The sequence below is a fragment of the Gracilinanus agilis genome, chromosome 1, assembly GCF_016433145.1.
Source record: "Gracilinanus agilis isolate LMUSP501 chromosome 1, AgileGrace, whole genome shotgun sequence".
Lineage (NCBI taxonomy): Eukaryota > Metazoa > Chordata > Mammalia > Didelphimorphia > Didelphidae > Gracilinanus > Gracilinanus agilis.
Window position 1 is genome coordinate 717,628,608 of NC_058130.1, and position 16,354 is coordinate 717,644,961.

A 16,354-nucleotide genomic window follows, 5' to 3' on the forward strand; every position below is an offset into this window, starting at 1 on the left:
TCTGAGAGAAGCCCAATGGAGAAGGGAAATCTATAGGGGATTTCCTATAAGAATTAACCTAGGAGGCAGTGAAATCTCCTAGAGAAGAATAGCCTTCAACAGATGTTTTAGAAACTCCAAGAATACAAAGGAAAAAAGAAAGACCAGATAATTTTAGGAGTCACGAACCAGAGATAAGGGTCCAGAGCAGTGATGGGCAAACTTTTTAAAGAAGGGGCCAAAGGAAAGGAAATGTTCATCTGTCAGTCTGTTTCTAAGGCAACTCTTTTGGGGTTTCATTGTATTATATCCTACTCATTGTATTCATCAGATTAGGAATAATGTCGCTGGGCTGGATAGAACATTTCAGGGGGCCCACATCTGGTCCACAGGCTGTAGTTTGCCCATCACTGATCTAGAGCAAATAGAAAGAGGAAGAGGATAATGAAGAGAGAAAATCCTTTTTGGAAAGGAGCATACAAATGGAATGTAAAAAACTAATGAACAGAATTCACTAAAGGGGAGCAGAGGAAGGGCAAATCTACTTGATTGAGAGGGAAAAGGGGGAAGAAATATTGAACTGTTAGGAGAGAATTAATAAAACCACAAAAGAAAAGAGTAACAAATGAGAAGAGAAGCAGAGATAAAGGGAAAAGACCCAGTAGGAAAAGGATATTTATCTTAAAAAAAAAAAAAAAAGATTGGGTAACTAAAGAAACAATACTGTGTTTACAGAAGAAGAGGGAGAAAATCAACTTAAAACTATTTTAGAGACATGGAGAAAAGATAAACCTAATTCTAATAACTTAAAATGTAAATGGGTTAAATAATAACAAATAGTAATAAATAATAAATGACAAAACAAGTGAAAATTTGGATAACAAAACAAAATCCCACGCTCTTGCTCATAAGAAACATTTAAAAAATAAAGATATACACAAAATAAAAGTGATGGGATAGAAAAAATTTACTACACATCAAGCGAATCCAGAAAAGCTGGAATTGCCATTATGTTTTCCAAGAAAATTTTTTTTCCCAAAAAGGTATAAAACTGTATTATATTGAAAAGAGCCAAAAACAATAAACATATAAATAAACTTATATGCTCCAAATACCTTAGTATTAAAATTCACAAAGGAAACATTATTTGAACTTTAAGAAGACATACATAGTAACATAATAGTGACGGGAGACTTCAATATTTCTCTCCCAACTTTTGATAAAGCTAACAAATATAAAAGGGACAATAAAGAATTGAAGAAATTGCTGAAGAAACTAAAATTTAAATATTTTGGGCATCTAATTGGAACTTTAAAAGAATTTACATATATCTCCGCACCACAAAACAAAAATTGACCATGTCCATGGACAAAGAAATATTGCAAACAAATGCAAAATAGCTGAAATAATTAATGCCTCCTTTTAATGAAACAAAAATAGAAAGTGGTTCAGGGACTACAAGCAAAAGATAGACCTAAATGGATACTTAACAATGAAATCTTTAATGATGAGTGGATCAAAGAAAAAATCATAGAAACAATAACTATGTAAAATACAACGATGAAGCAAGTTATCAAAATTTATGGAATGGATTTAAAACAGACCTCAGGAGGAAAATCATATCCTTAAAAGCGTTTATTAACAAGCTAGTAAAAAGAGATTATCAATGAATTGAATATGCATTTTTAATTAGAAAAGAAAAAAATTCAAATAAAAAAGAGGAGATATTAAAATTAGGAGGAAAGAAATACATTGGAAATGAAAATAGAAATGACAGACTAAAAGCTGGTTCTTTGAAAAGACCGATAATATTGATAAACCCTTAGCCAAACTGATTTAAAAGAATAGAAAATCAAATCAATAAAATAGTAAATGATCAAGGTAAAATCACAGCAAAACCAGAAGAGATAGGATAATCAGACCATATTACACATAATTATATGCTAACCAAACAGAGAACACTAAAGAAATAGAGAAGTAACTTTAGAATATAAAATACCCAGAATAGGTCTTGATCAATGACACATGTTAAAACCAGTGGAAATGTGCATCGGCCATGGGTGGGGGAAGTGCGGGGGGTGAAGGGGAAAGTAACCGTGTAACCATGTTAAAAATGAATATTAATAAATGTTAAAAAAAGAATATAAAATACTCAAACCATCAGAAGTCCAGATAGAAATCTTATATAACTCAATTTCATATTATCAAAGGAAAAAACTTCTGGGCTTGATGAATTATTAGAAGAATTTTATCAAACTTTTAAAAAACAGCACTTATACTTGGCAAATTATTCTCAAAAATTGAGAAAAGTACCTTACCAGAATCCTTAAATGAGACAAAAATAGTCCTAATACTGGAACCAAAGAAAGATAAAACTATGGAAAGAAAACTATAGGCCACTACCCTGATAATAAATCTATGATACGCGTGTCAGCTCTGATACGTAAGTGACTTGCCCAGAGGCACACAGTTGGGAAGTGTCTGAGACCAGATTTGAACCCAGGACCTTCCGTCTCTAGGCCTGGCTCTCAATTCACTGAGCTACCCAGCTGCCCATATGCTCAATTTTTTGGTGAATTTTGACACACCAAGCTCAAAAGGTTGCCCATCACTGGGCCAATATTAATGAAAATTGGCCCAAAAGTTTTAAACAAAATTCTATCAAGCAGGCTACAGTTTAGCCCAAGTAGGCTACAATTTATCCAAGAAGTCATTCATAATGATGAAGTGGGATTTATACCACAGGTACAAAAAAATAGTGCAATTAGTCATATTAAAAACTAAAATGGCAAATTATTCAAAACTACATGATCATCTCAATAGATGAAGAAAAAGACTTTGACAAAGTACAAAACTTTTTATACTAAAAACCCTACAAAGTATTAGCACAGAGGGACTTTTTAGAAATAGCATAAAAAATACTTTTATCTAAAGCAAAAAGTGAACATCATATGCAATGAAGATTCACTAGAAATTATTCCAATATATATGAGATTTAAGCAAGGATGTTCACTCTAGCCTCTATTATTTGATATAGTTCTGAAAATGCTAATAATAGCAATAAAAGAAAGGAAAGGAATTAAATGAATAAAGATAGATAAGGAGAAAATAAAATTAACCCTGTTTGCCGATAGTGTAAGAGGGAGATTTTAGATATTTTATAGATATATATTTAAAGTGTGGCCGCCAGGAATCAACAATTCAGATTGATTCCGTAATTAAAATAGACCCAAGTCAGGATTGGGTTTAAGGTAGTTTATTTACAATTAGGAAGGTAAAAGGTAAGGAAATAAAGAGAGGGAGAGGATAGTCCAGGCCTGCAGAGGCCTGGACCGAGAGAAAAGTTTAAAAGGCTAAATAAATGAGCCTACAAGCCACTAGGCCTAGCAATCAGATAGGCTAGAGCCTATCTAAGGTAGAGTCTTGGAAAAACGCTAAGGTAGGCCAAGGAAGTCAGCCTAACTTACCCATGTGACCATTCAGAGTAGAAGCTGCCTGAGGTCTCATCGGAGATCCTTCAGCACCAAGTTCAAATTGGGAACTCCCTTGTCTACTTTCGGTTTTTTAATAGGCAAGATAGGTGTATTGTATTCTGATTTGCATGGGATTATTGATTTTTGTTCAATTAAAGAATTTATCACTGGGGTAATTCCCTTGATTGCTTCTTTTGATAATGGATACTGAGGAATGAAAGGAGGTAGGCCACCTTTTGTTCTGATTTGAACCAGAACATCTGATTTAAGTAGGCCTGCATCAGAAGATGTAGCCCAGAGAGATTCGGGTATATCTGTTGGTATTTCAAAGGTGGAATTTTATCCACCTCCTGACTATCTAGAAAGAGTATAGGGAACAAATTTAGAAATTCCTTAGGTAATTCTAATGTAATATTGCCATCTTGAGTATACATTATCATGGCTTTTAATTTACACAAAAGATCTCTCCCCAACAAATTCACTGGGGCATTAAAAGGAACAAATGTTCCATGGTTAAAGTTCCCACAGACACCATTTGTGTTGAAAGCTTTGGGACTTTCAGAGGTGCTCCTGACACCCTGACAACATTGATAGAGCCAATAGAATTACTATTAGGATCAGGCATACTCATCAGCACAGATCTTGATGCCCCAGTATCTAGAAGACAATCATATAACATATTTCCTACTTTTAATGTCACTTGTGGTTCATTGCTATTCAGGGGAGAATGGACTGGGATGGCTGGTTTAATTATATTGGTGTCTGGAAAATAAAATGTTTCAGTCTTTGATACCAGAGTCCTTTCTCCCCTCTCAGACCTTCATAAAGGACTGTGTGCACCTCTCTGAGATTCCTCTCATTGAGGAAGATTTACATTTTGGCTGTTGCGTAGATGAGCCCCATTTCAGATATATTGTAACATGTCATTTGCCTCATTTTGATTATTGGTGTTATCATTATCATAAGTTCTATAATTGTTATTTCTGTAATTGTTTCTGTTGTTGTTATTTCTAGAATGGTTGTTGTTCCTAGCATAGTTGTTCCTAAAGTTTCCATTATTTCTAAAATTATTGAATACTTGAGTCCGGATTCTGCAATTTAACATTGTGTCCCCTTTTTCCACATAAATAACACATTGGTCTTTAGTTTGTAGATTCTCGAAAAGAGGCCATAGCTACCCCATAATTTGTATCTCTTCTTGCAATTTTTCCCTTTAATACTTTTTATCTCTTTTCTTAATGCCTCCACTAAATCACTATCATTGTCATTTTTCTTTTCATGCCCATTATAAACATATACTGTCACTCTCCTTAATTCACCAAGGTCTGTATTTGGCCAGTTAAGACAACTGGTTTTGAAATAGTCCTTGACCACCATGAAACAGTTTTTCACAAACTGCCTTCTCAATTGTCTAACATTCCTTTCTCAAATCTAGGTCTATATATCTTACTCCCAGTTCTATAAGTCTTTCCATGAACTGGGAAGGATTTTCACCAATCTCTTGTCTGAATTTGTCAAACTTTGTCTAGCTACCCAGTCTGTCAGAACATGCCCTCATGGTTTTGAGTACTAGCCTGACATAATCTAGTGTAATCTGCTTCATTGTTAAAAATCCCATTTTGGGTCTTTTAGTGGCCAGTGAACTGTTCCCCTTCCCCAAGCCTCATTAGTCAGTGAGATAACCTTATCTTTCTCCCTTTTGTTAACAACTCCTCTAACAAATGTTCAAAATCAATCCAGTTTGGATCAAAATTTTGACATATGCTTTCTAGCTTTTTGATAATATGAAAATAATATTAAAAAGACTTAGAAAACAGTTCAAGGGGAGATAATTTAAGAATCATTGTACTATCTGGAAAAAAGTTTTTTTTAAAACTCATATATACCATATTTTAAGATATCATAAATGAAAGAGTAGTAGAGGAAAAATTGGGAAAAGAAATAAGAGCTGCTTAAGAAAATTATAAAAAGGGAATTAATAGCTTGGTAAAAGAGGCACGAAAATATACTAAAGAAAACAACATGTTAAAGAACAGAATTAGTCAAATGGCAAAAGAGATAACAAAACTTCCCTGAAGAAAAGAACTTCTTAAAAATCAGGGTTGGCCAAATAGTAACAAAGAAAAAGAAAGGTATAAACTGAACTAATTAAACTAAAGTTATAAAAAGGTAAATAAGGTAAGGTAATCTGAGCAGGTCAATGAACGCAATTTGGGTGTGAGGAAGGATAAAGGGGATATTGGTGATTATAAGGTGATTGGAGGAGGAATGGGAAGGTATTTAGGAGATAAAGGAAATGGGGTATATAGGAGAGGGCAGCTAAAACAGATTTATTCCCAGAGGCTTGAGATAGAGAATTCAGGGAGGAAATTAGGGCCAGTAAGAAATGTTAAGGTTTGACAGCAGGGTTTCTCTTGTTAGTTTCTCCAATCTCTTGAGGGAGGAGTCAAGAAGGCCCCTTCCTGCCAGTCAAACTGATGACTGGAGGAAGTCTTGAGGTAGGTACTTCCTGCCAAGATGGATGCCCAGTTCTCTCAAGAAATAAAGAAAAATGATTTCTTCCTCTTGAGCCCTTGTCTTAATTTTCAACACAATGATTCACCAGAGGGTTTGAATAGGTAACAAGGGGATTTATTAATACCAGGGTCAGAAGGGGAGAGGGGTTCAGGGTTTTTCTAATTGCTGCTAGGGAGAGGGGTGAGGGTGGGGGATGGTTTGCGGAGAAGTTTAAACAGAGAGAGTCCGGCTCTCCCAGTCAGGAAAATTTGATTGCCTTTTAAGTAAAGTCTTTATCAAATCATTAAAACTAGGGGTAAGTTATTTGAGGATACTCTACTAGCCTATAAAAACTAAACCCACAATGTCTAAACACCAAGCCCTCCCTTCCACCCAGGACCCAAAGGAAATTCAGGGAAGGGGAGGGATGGAGATGGGAGATCAGGGAGAGGACCAGAGAAATGAGATAGGTCCAAATTTCCCCAAGACAAAATAAGCACAGGCCAAGGCTGAAGCAATTAGGCCAAAGCCAACAGGTTAAGCCAAAGCAAAAGCCTCCAGCCACAGCAAAAGCCAGAAGGCAAGAGCCCTGTCAGTTGGAACTTCACCTCTATTTATAGCTTTAAGTTCTAACTGACTTTCTGAAGATTCTAAGATGTTTAACTGACTTTTTGTGACTGTTAGAAATTACAGAAGTAAAAAGTTTCTGTTAGCCACCTTGCATTATACTAATTACTTAAAAAGAAAATGTAATTATTTAAGTAATTAAGCAGTGAGAAGCTCATGATTCCATGAGATATCAAGAAATAATAAAGTCAGGAGAATGAAAAATTGAAGTAAATCTGAAATATTTCATTGGAAAAACAAAATTACATGGATAAAAGGAGAGAGAATTTGAGAATTTTTGGGCTACCTGAAAGCCATGATTAAAAAAAGAACCTATAAATCATATTTCAAGAGATTATAAAGGAAAACTACTCAGATATTTTAGAACAAGAGAACAAAATCGAAATTGAAATAATTCATTGACCACCTATTTGGAAAAATCTCAAAATGAAAACTCCCAGGTATTTTATAACCAAATTTCAGGTCAAGCAAATATATTTCAGAAGAATCCACTTAATTATCATGAAACCACAGTCAAACACACATAATTTAGCAGCTACCATGTTAAAGAAGCAGAGGACTTAAAAAGTAATATTCTAGAAGTGTTAACTGTGAAAAATTCATCCTTCAAATAAAGAAGAATCCTGGATGAGTTAAAAAATTATTAAAAGGGAAAATTTATACATACATATTGGAAGACTCTGAATTAGAGACCTCATAGAGAGGAGTTAAAACAATGTATGCTTTCAAACCACAAGGAATGTTTTGGGGAGGAGTTGGGGATGGAGAATGGGCAGTCTCTTCCAGAGACGGGTAGAACCCAGAAACAGGATGTTTGGTAGTAAATGCTGACCACGAAGTCAGTTTAAGATGGCTTAGGCTGCTTCAGGTAGAGTTTGTGAAGTTCAACTCAGTTAGGTCAGCCAATGAATATCTTGAAGGTATGTGATAGTGGGCAAGACATCTGGCTCACTTGCAGGCTCCTGATTGACTCTATACTGAAAAAAGACTTAATCTGTGACTAGTGCATCTGTATAATAAGGTAGCTAATGGAAGGCAGTCATATTAGTTTTAGGAATATTTTGATAAAGGCAAAGGAGCTGGAATTTATAACCATGAGTAACTGCTCAGAAAAATTGAGTACAAATAGTTAGGGGAAAAACAAATATTTAATGAATAAAGGACTTTCAAGTATTCCAGATGAAAAGACCAGAGCTGAAAAGAAAATTTGATATTCAGACATAAAACTTGATAGAAACATAAAAAGGTAGACATAAAAAGAAATCATAGGACACTTAATAAGGTTAAACGGTTAACATTTCTATATGGGAAGATGATCAATGTTACTCATAAGAACTTCATCATTATTAGGGCAGTTAGAAGAAGTCTGCTTAGATGGCATGGGTATGAGTTAATTATGTTGAGATAATATTAAAAATGGAAGGATGAGCAAAAGGGATGCCTAGGAAGAAAGGGGAGGGGAAATGAAGATTGAGAAAACTTTTCTCACATAAAAGAAGCATTCAAGGTAGAGTTTTCACAATACAGGGGAAAATGGTGGTGGGGAAAAAGTAATGCTTGAACCTCACTCTCATCTGAACTGATTTAAAGAGGAAAGAATATACACAAAAACACACATTCAGATGGGTATAGAGACCTATCTTACCCAACAGGGAAATAGGAGGGGATGGGGATAAATGGATATAGGTTAAGAGGGAGGGTGGAAGCAGTGGTCAGAAGCAAAACAGACTTTTTAAAAACCCTTACCTTCCATCTTAGAATTAATGCTGTGTATTGGTTCCAAGGCAGAAGAGTGATAAGGGCTAGGTAAAGGGAGTTAAGTAACTTGCCCATGGTCACACAGGAAAACAGATTTATTTTTAGGAAGGACAGGGTCAAAAAAAGAGGGAGAAGAATAAATAGAAGAAAGTAGAATGGAAGGAAACACATAGTAATCATCACTGTGAATATGAATGGAATGAACTCATCCATAAAAGTGAAACTACAGATTGGATTAGAAATCAATACAATAGTATGTTGTTTGCAAGAAACACTTCAAAACAAAAAACACACAGTTAAAATTAAGGGACAGAAGCAGAATCTATTATGCTTTTGTTGAAGTAAAAAAAGGCAGGTGTACCAATCATGGTCTCAGATGAAACAAAAGTAAAAAATATACTTTATTAAGAGATAATCAGGTAAACTACATTTTACTAAAAGATACTATAAACAATTAGTTAATATCAATATTAAACATACAAGCACCAACTGGCATAGCATCTAAATTCTTAAAGGAAAAGTTAAACGACTTATAGGGGGAAATAGCAAGATTCTACCAATGGGAAACCTTAAATCTCTCCTCTCATAACTAGATACATCTATCCATAAAATACATAAGTTGTTAAGGAAAAGAATAGAATTTTAGAAAAGTTATATATGGCAGATCTTTGAAGAAAACTGAATGGGAAGAGAAAGGAATATATACTTTTCTCAACCGTACATGACACCTTCACTAAAATTGATCATGTATTAGAGCAAAAACCTCACAAACAAATACAGAAAAGCAGAAATATTAAATGTACCCTTTGGGGACTAAAATGCAAAAATTACATTTAAATAAAAAGCCTTGGAAGCATAGACTAAAAATTAATAGGAAACTAAATAATCTCATTCCTATGTAAGGGGTAAAAATTAAAGGGTTGGACTAAAAATATGAGAAATGTGGTTGCCAGAAATTGTTACTCAAGTCAGAATGACTTTTTATGGTAGTTCTAAGGGAAAAATCAGAGAGAAGTCTGAAGTCCCAAGTTGGAGCTCCTCCAAGTTCAAGTTGAAGGTAAAAGACCTGGTCACAGCAAGTTCTTGCCACTTTTAAAGACCATTCCTTTCGTCATTTCCTGTGCCTTCCACTTTATGTGGACCAATTACAGTTAAAACTTTACTTAGGACTGCCCAGCGGGGCAGTTAATAGATTCTGATTCATCACCCACCATCGCACACGTGGGTCACAGACTTAAAGATAAGTGGGGTGTATTTGCTTCTGGCAATTAAATCTAAACATGGGCAGGGAGAGTTAATCCCATCTTTACACTTAATAATGAGCAGGTAAAAGAATAAATCATAGAAACAATAAATAATTTCATTAAAAATAATGAAAAAATGAGACAACATACCAAAATTTGTAAGATGCACTCAAAGCAATACTTATAGGAAATTTTATATCTCTAAATGCTTACATAAAAAAAGTGAAAAAAATGAAATCAATAAAATAGGTAGGCATGCAACTAGAAAAATCTAGAAAAAATAAACAATCTCCAAGAAAAGACCAAAATAGAAATCCTGAAAACCAATGAGAGACTATAAAAAATGAAAGAAAAAGCCATTTAAATAATAAATCAAACTAGGACCTAGTTTTGTGAAAAAAATTTAAAAAGACAAACTATTGGTTAATATGATTTTTTTAAAAAAGAAAAAAGCAAACTACTAATATAAAAAATGAAATGAATATGAAATTAAAGCAATTATTAGGAATTATTTGCCCAGTTATATGCCAATAAAACTGGCAATCTAAGTGAAATGAATATTTACAAAAAATTATTTATCCAGATTAAGAGAAGAAAGATAGAATAGAAAGATAATTTTATTTTATAAAGAAATTGAATAAAACATCATTGAACTTTCTAAGAAAAAATCCCCATGACCAAATGAATTTACAAGTTAATTTTACCAAACATTTAAAGAATTAATTCCAATATTACATAAACTGTTTAAGAAAATTAGGTAAAAGAGTCCTGTCAAATTCCTTTTATGACAGAAAAATTTTGGTATCTTAAGCCAAAGAGAGTAAAAACAGAGAAAGAAAACTATAAATCAATTTTTCTAATGAATATTGATAAACTCTAAATAAAACACTAGCAAGGAGATTACAGCAATATATCACAAAGGTTTTATATTATACATATTGATCAGGTGGGATTTATACTGGAAATACACAGCTGGTTCAATATTAGGAAAACTATTAATTGACCATATCAATAATAAAAACAATAAAATAATATGATTACATAAATACAGAAAAAGCTTTTGATATAATATAACATTCCATGCCTAAATAGTTTTTCTTGAAATCATAAGTGACAAATTAATGATAAAACCAAGAGCAAGCTTTACCTGTACTGGGGACAAACTAACAGCCTTTCCAATAAGGTCAGGGGTGAAACAAGGATGTTCACTACCAACACTATTATTAAAAATTGTATTAAAAAGGCTAGCTATAACAAGAAAATAAGAAAAAGAAATTGAATGAATAAGAATAGGCAATAAATAAACAAAACTATCACACTTTCCAGACAACATGATATAACTTACAGAACTCTAGAGATTGAACTAAAAAGCTAGTTGAAACAATTAACAACTTTAGCAGTTTTAGGATTTAAAACAACCCCACTTAAAGCATTTCTATATACTGCCAACAAAACACAGCAGAAAGACATAGAAAGAGAAGTTCTATTTTGAAACACTTATAGACAGTATAAAATATTTGAGAGTCTACTTGCTAAGACAAACCCAGGAATTATATAAACACAATTACAAAATACTTTTCACACAAATAAAGGTAGATTTAAATAATTGGAGAAATATTAATTATGGGTAGGCTGAACTGATATAATAAAATTAATAATTCTACCTATATTGATTTACTTATTCAGAGACATACTAATCAAACTACCAAAAGAATTATTTTATTGAGCTAGAAAAAAGAATAACAAAATTCATCTGGAAGAACAAAAGGCTAAGAATATCGAGATAATCAATGAAAAAACTGTGAAGGAAGTTTACTTAGCAGTAGCAGATTTCATATTATATTACAAAGCAGTAGTCAAAACAATCTGGTACCAGATCAAAAATAAGAACCGTGGATTGATAAATCCAAAGATTGAACTTTGGAGAATTCAATGTTTGACAAAAATTGCTGGTAAAATTGAAAAGCAGTTTGACAGAACCTAGACATAGACCAACATTTTACATCATAAACCAAAACCAGGTCAAAATGGGTACATGATTTAGACCTAATGGGTGATAATAGCTTTTCTACAAATGAGACAGAAAGGAGTATGTGAAGTAGAATAGATAATTTTGATTACATCAAATGTAAAAGGTTTTGCACAAACAAAACCAATACAATCAAAATTAGGAGGAAAGCAGGAAACTGGGGGAAAATTTTTTATACACCTTTGATAAATCTCATTTCTCAAACATATGGGGAACAGCACCAAATTTATGAAAATAAGAGCCATTCCCCAATTGATAAATGGTCAAAGGATATGAACAGTTTTCAGAAAAAGAAATCAAAGCTGTCAATAGTCATATTAAAAAATGCTCTAAATCATTAATAACTAGAGAAAAAGAAACAAAACCAATTCTGAGGTATTACCTCGTACCCATCAGATTGGCTAACATGACAGGAAAGGAAAATGACAAATACTGGAAGGGAAGTAAAAAAAACAACTGGGACACTAATGCACAGTTGGTGAATTGTGAACTAGTCTAATTATTTAGGAGAATAATTTGGAATTATTCCCAAAGGATTATAACTCATACCCTTTGACCCCATAATGCCATTACCAGTTCTATATCCTAAATGGATCAAAGAAAAAGAGAAGGACTCATATGAACAAAAATATTTCTATCAACTTTTTTTTGTGTTGGCAAAGAACTGGAAATTGAGGGGGGCATCTTTCAATTGGGGGATAGCTGAATAGCTTGTAGAATGTGATTGGGATGGAATACTATTGTGCTATAAGAAATGACAAGCAGAATGGCTTCAGAAAAACACTGGAAGACATATAAACTCAGGCAAAAAGAAGTGAGCAATTGTACACAGTAACAATAATATTTTAACGATGATCAACTGTGAAAGACTTATTAAGTTACAATATTATTGTTGTTATTATGTAAAAAAAGAACAATTTTGAAAGTCTTTGGAACTCTGATCAGTGCAACAACCTATCATGACTCCAGAAGCCCAAAGAAAATGAATACCAGAGAGACTAATACAAAACACATTTATGGACATGGCCAATAGGAGAATATATTTTGATTAATTTGCTTGCTTAAAATTTTTTTAAGCTGGCAGGTATAAATGGGAGAGAGTAAAAAAATGCTTGGTAATTGAGAGAAAATAAAATTTAATTTTAAAAAAGAAAGAGAAAATAAGTAAATAAGACAAAAGACAAAAGATGACTTAAGTAATATAGGTAAACACACAAAAAACTCATAATTTTTTAAAGACCGTATGAATAGATGATGTTCATTTTCATTTTCAGAAATGATATGCATAGAAATTAAATAAATAAACTAATGAGTATGATAAGTTTGCTTGAAAAGCTTTTTCAGCACATGATTAGAATTCCTAAAGTAAGATTTTTAATACTAAGCAAAAGAAACTGCATTCCTGTGGAATGATGATAGAAGCAATGCGAAGGCAGAATTGTTCTTTGTCTCCTGATGATAGAACTCTCAGAACAAATATGTCATGGGTAGCTAGATAGCTCAGGGAATGGAGAGCCAGGTCTGGATACTGGAGGACCTGAGTTCAAATCTTGTCTCAGATACTTTCTAGCTATGTGACCCTGGGCAACTCACTTAACTCCCAATGCTTAGCCCTTAACACTCTTCTGCCTTGGAACTGTTATTCAGTATCAATTCTAAGATGTAAGGGCTTAAAAAACAAGCTTTTCATGTCAGTGAAAAATGTTTTGTGATAACTATTAGTTTTTGCTTGAGACTTCCCACATTTAGTGACGAAAAACAATATTGAAAAATTATTATACACAATGACAAAGTTGGATTTATATCAGGAATTCAGGGTTCATCCAGTATGAGGAAAACTATAATATAATTTACTATATTAATAACAAAATAATTAAAATGACATGATTTTATCAATAAGATGCTTAAAAGTATTTTGACAAATCAACATTTTGGTTTTTTAACTGAAAATCAAAGGGTCAAGTTGATTTTTCTTTAATATATTTTGAACAGTATCTGTCTAAAAATGCAAGGCAAACATTATATGTAAAGGGGAGGTTTAAAGCCTTTCCAATAAAATTCAGGAATAAATCAAAGATGCACATTTTCACTTCTATTTAATAATGCTAAAATCATAACTCTAATATTAAAACAAGAAAAGGAAATCAAGAGAATAAACATAGACAAAGAAGAAACGAATTGATCACTTTTACAGATAATATGATGGTCCATTTAGAGATCCCAAAATGGTCAACTAAAATAGTAATTGAAGTAAAAAAATTCAACAAAGTTGCAGAATATAAAAAGTATCATCGTATGTTATCAGTATTCCTCTATGCTACTAGCAAAACCCAGAAGGAGGAGGTAAAAAGAGAAATTCTAGTCAAAAGAATCATAAAATATATAAAACATTTAGGAGTCTATCTACCAAAAGATAACCAGGAACCATATGAATACAATCACAAAATAATCTTCATAGAAATAAAGACAATTATAACTAATTGGAGAGATATTAATTGATCATAGGTAAGTCATGCCAATATAATAAAAATTGTAATTATACCTATAAATATATAAAATGATAACATCTAAATTATTTTTTCTAAAAATCTAAATTAATTTTGCCATTCCAATCAAATCATTATTTTACAGAGCCTTCTGTTTCTCCCTTCCTTAGGTCTTTAGGGACAAATAGCTCTCCCCTGTTAAATGCCCCCAGGAAGGAAAGAGAATGATCAGTGTCCTTTCCACTATCTGGAAGAAAATAAAGAGGAGCTAAAGCAGAGGCTCAGAGATGAGTCTGGGCTTTGAATTCATGGACACCTTTTTAGATCTGTATTTTTTCCCTGACCGTAGATGACAAAACAGTGATCCTGTGATGAATACTTTCAGCTTTGGGAGGCAGATCCATAAATTCAAGAGGTCAGAGCTTCTAGATCTTTCATCGGAGCTTTCTATCAGCGGGAAGAGTTTCCCTTTTATAGACCACTGGCAGGAAGACACGTCCGACTCCTAATCTATTTTGCCAGAAGAGCTGGAACTGGAGAGAATTGTTAGGACAGTCAAGAGCCAAGGCGAAATGGGGTGCGACCATTCAGAGACAACGCAAACTGCTTCATGCTCTGAGGTTTAAGTCATCCTCCTGAGAGACTCTAAAAAGAATTATAATTTGCTACTCTTTGAATGTTTTTTGTGATAGCAAAAAACTGGAAACAAAATAAATCTTAGAAAATCAACTGGAAAATAGCTAGACAATCTTTCACACATGAACGTCATGGAATACGATTATAAATATCATTAGAAATGATGGCTATGACGAATTCAGAGAAATGCGGAACGACTTAGTAGAACAGGAAACTGAACATAAACTTACACGAAAAGCAAAGTCAGCAGAGCCAGGGAAACAAATGCACAGTGACCATAGCAATGTAAATGGAAAGAACCACAAAACAACTGAAATAGAATATTTCAAGATTATAAAATACAAACATGGCTCTGTCAAAAGAGATATTGAAGACACTTCTCTTTACAGAAATCAAGGTCCATGACTGGAGAACATTACATCTCACCATTAGTCATCAGGAATAAAGTCATTAAAAAGAGAAATAATAAGAGAAGTTTCCTTTCACGCTCAGCAAATTAGCAAAAATAGACAAATAAAATAAATAAAAATGAATAAAATATATAAATAAATATAAATATAAATATAAAATAAAAATAAAAATAAAAATAGACAAATTTAAAAAATAGACAAAAAATAGCAAAAAAAGATTTAAATAGTCCATATTGGAGAAATTGTGGAAAGACAAGTAGATTAATATGTTATCTTTTTATTTCAATTAATAAGCATCTCTTCCTACCTGTATGTCTCCACAGTGAAAAGAAGAAAGTTAAAAATTTGTATCAAATATGGTTAGTCAAACAGAAACAAATGTCCATATTAGCCACTGCCAAAAAATGGGTGTCTCGTTTAATTCCTCATCTTCTCAGGGGGTGGGTGGGTGGCACTCTTTATTGTAAGTCTTCCAGAAATATGTAACGTTCATCATTACATCGATTTCAAAGTTAGTTAACGTTTTGGCAATATTAGAGTATACTTTGTGTCCCTGGTTCTTTCTTCCCTCTGCATCAATTCATACAAGTCTTCCCAGGTTTCTTCGTGTCTTTCTTTTTTCATCTTATGATAAAACAGTGTCCCGTTAAATTAATATGTACTAGTTGGTTTGCAAGACTGGAAGTCAAATAAAAGGAAGAGAAAGGAACAAGCATTTGTATAGCACCTACTATGTGCCAGGCGCTCTGCTAAGTGCTTTTTTACAATCGTAATCTCATTTGATTTGATCCTCACAATTCAAATGAGTAGCCAAACTATAAAGTGTGGAGATTAAAACTAATATGCAAAATACTAAATATTATATTTATAAATATTTTATTAATAATAAACTAACAAAAGAGACGAACTAAAAGGTAACAACCAGCTCGCTCCCAGGAACCAAAGAGAGAGAGAGGGAGGAATTACAGCCAACTATAAAACAGTAACGTGACCACACAAATGTGGAGGCGCAGGAGAGATTAAAGGGAATTTGGGGAAATACTAAGGACTTATGGGGGATGAAGTCCAAGGTTCAAAATCTCCATTTATACAAAAGGAATGTATTAGCATGCCAAGGAAGCTTGTTCTCTGTTAGCTGTTTCACCTTCCTAGGGCGTATGTGGGAAGCCAATAAGAGAATAGATAAAAATCTGAGACCCCTCTTTTTTTTTTTTTT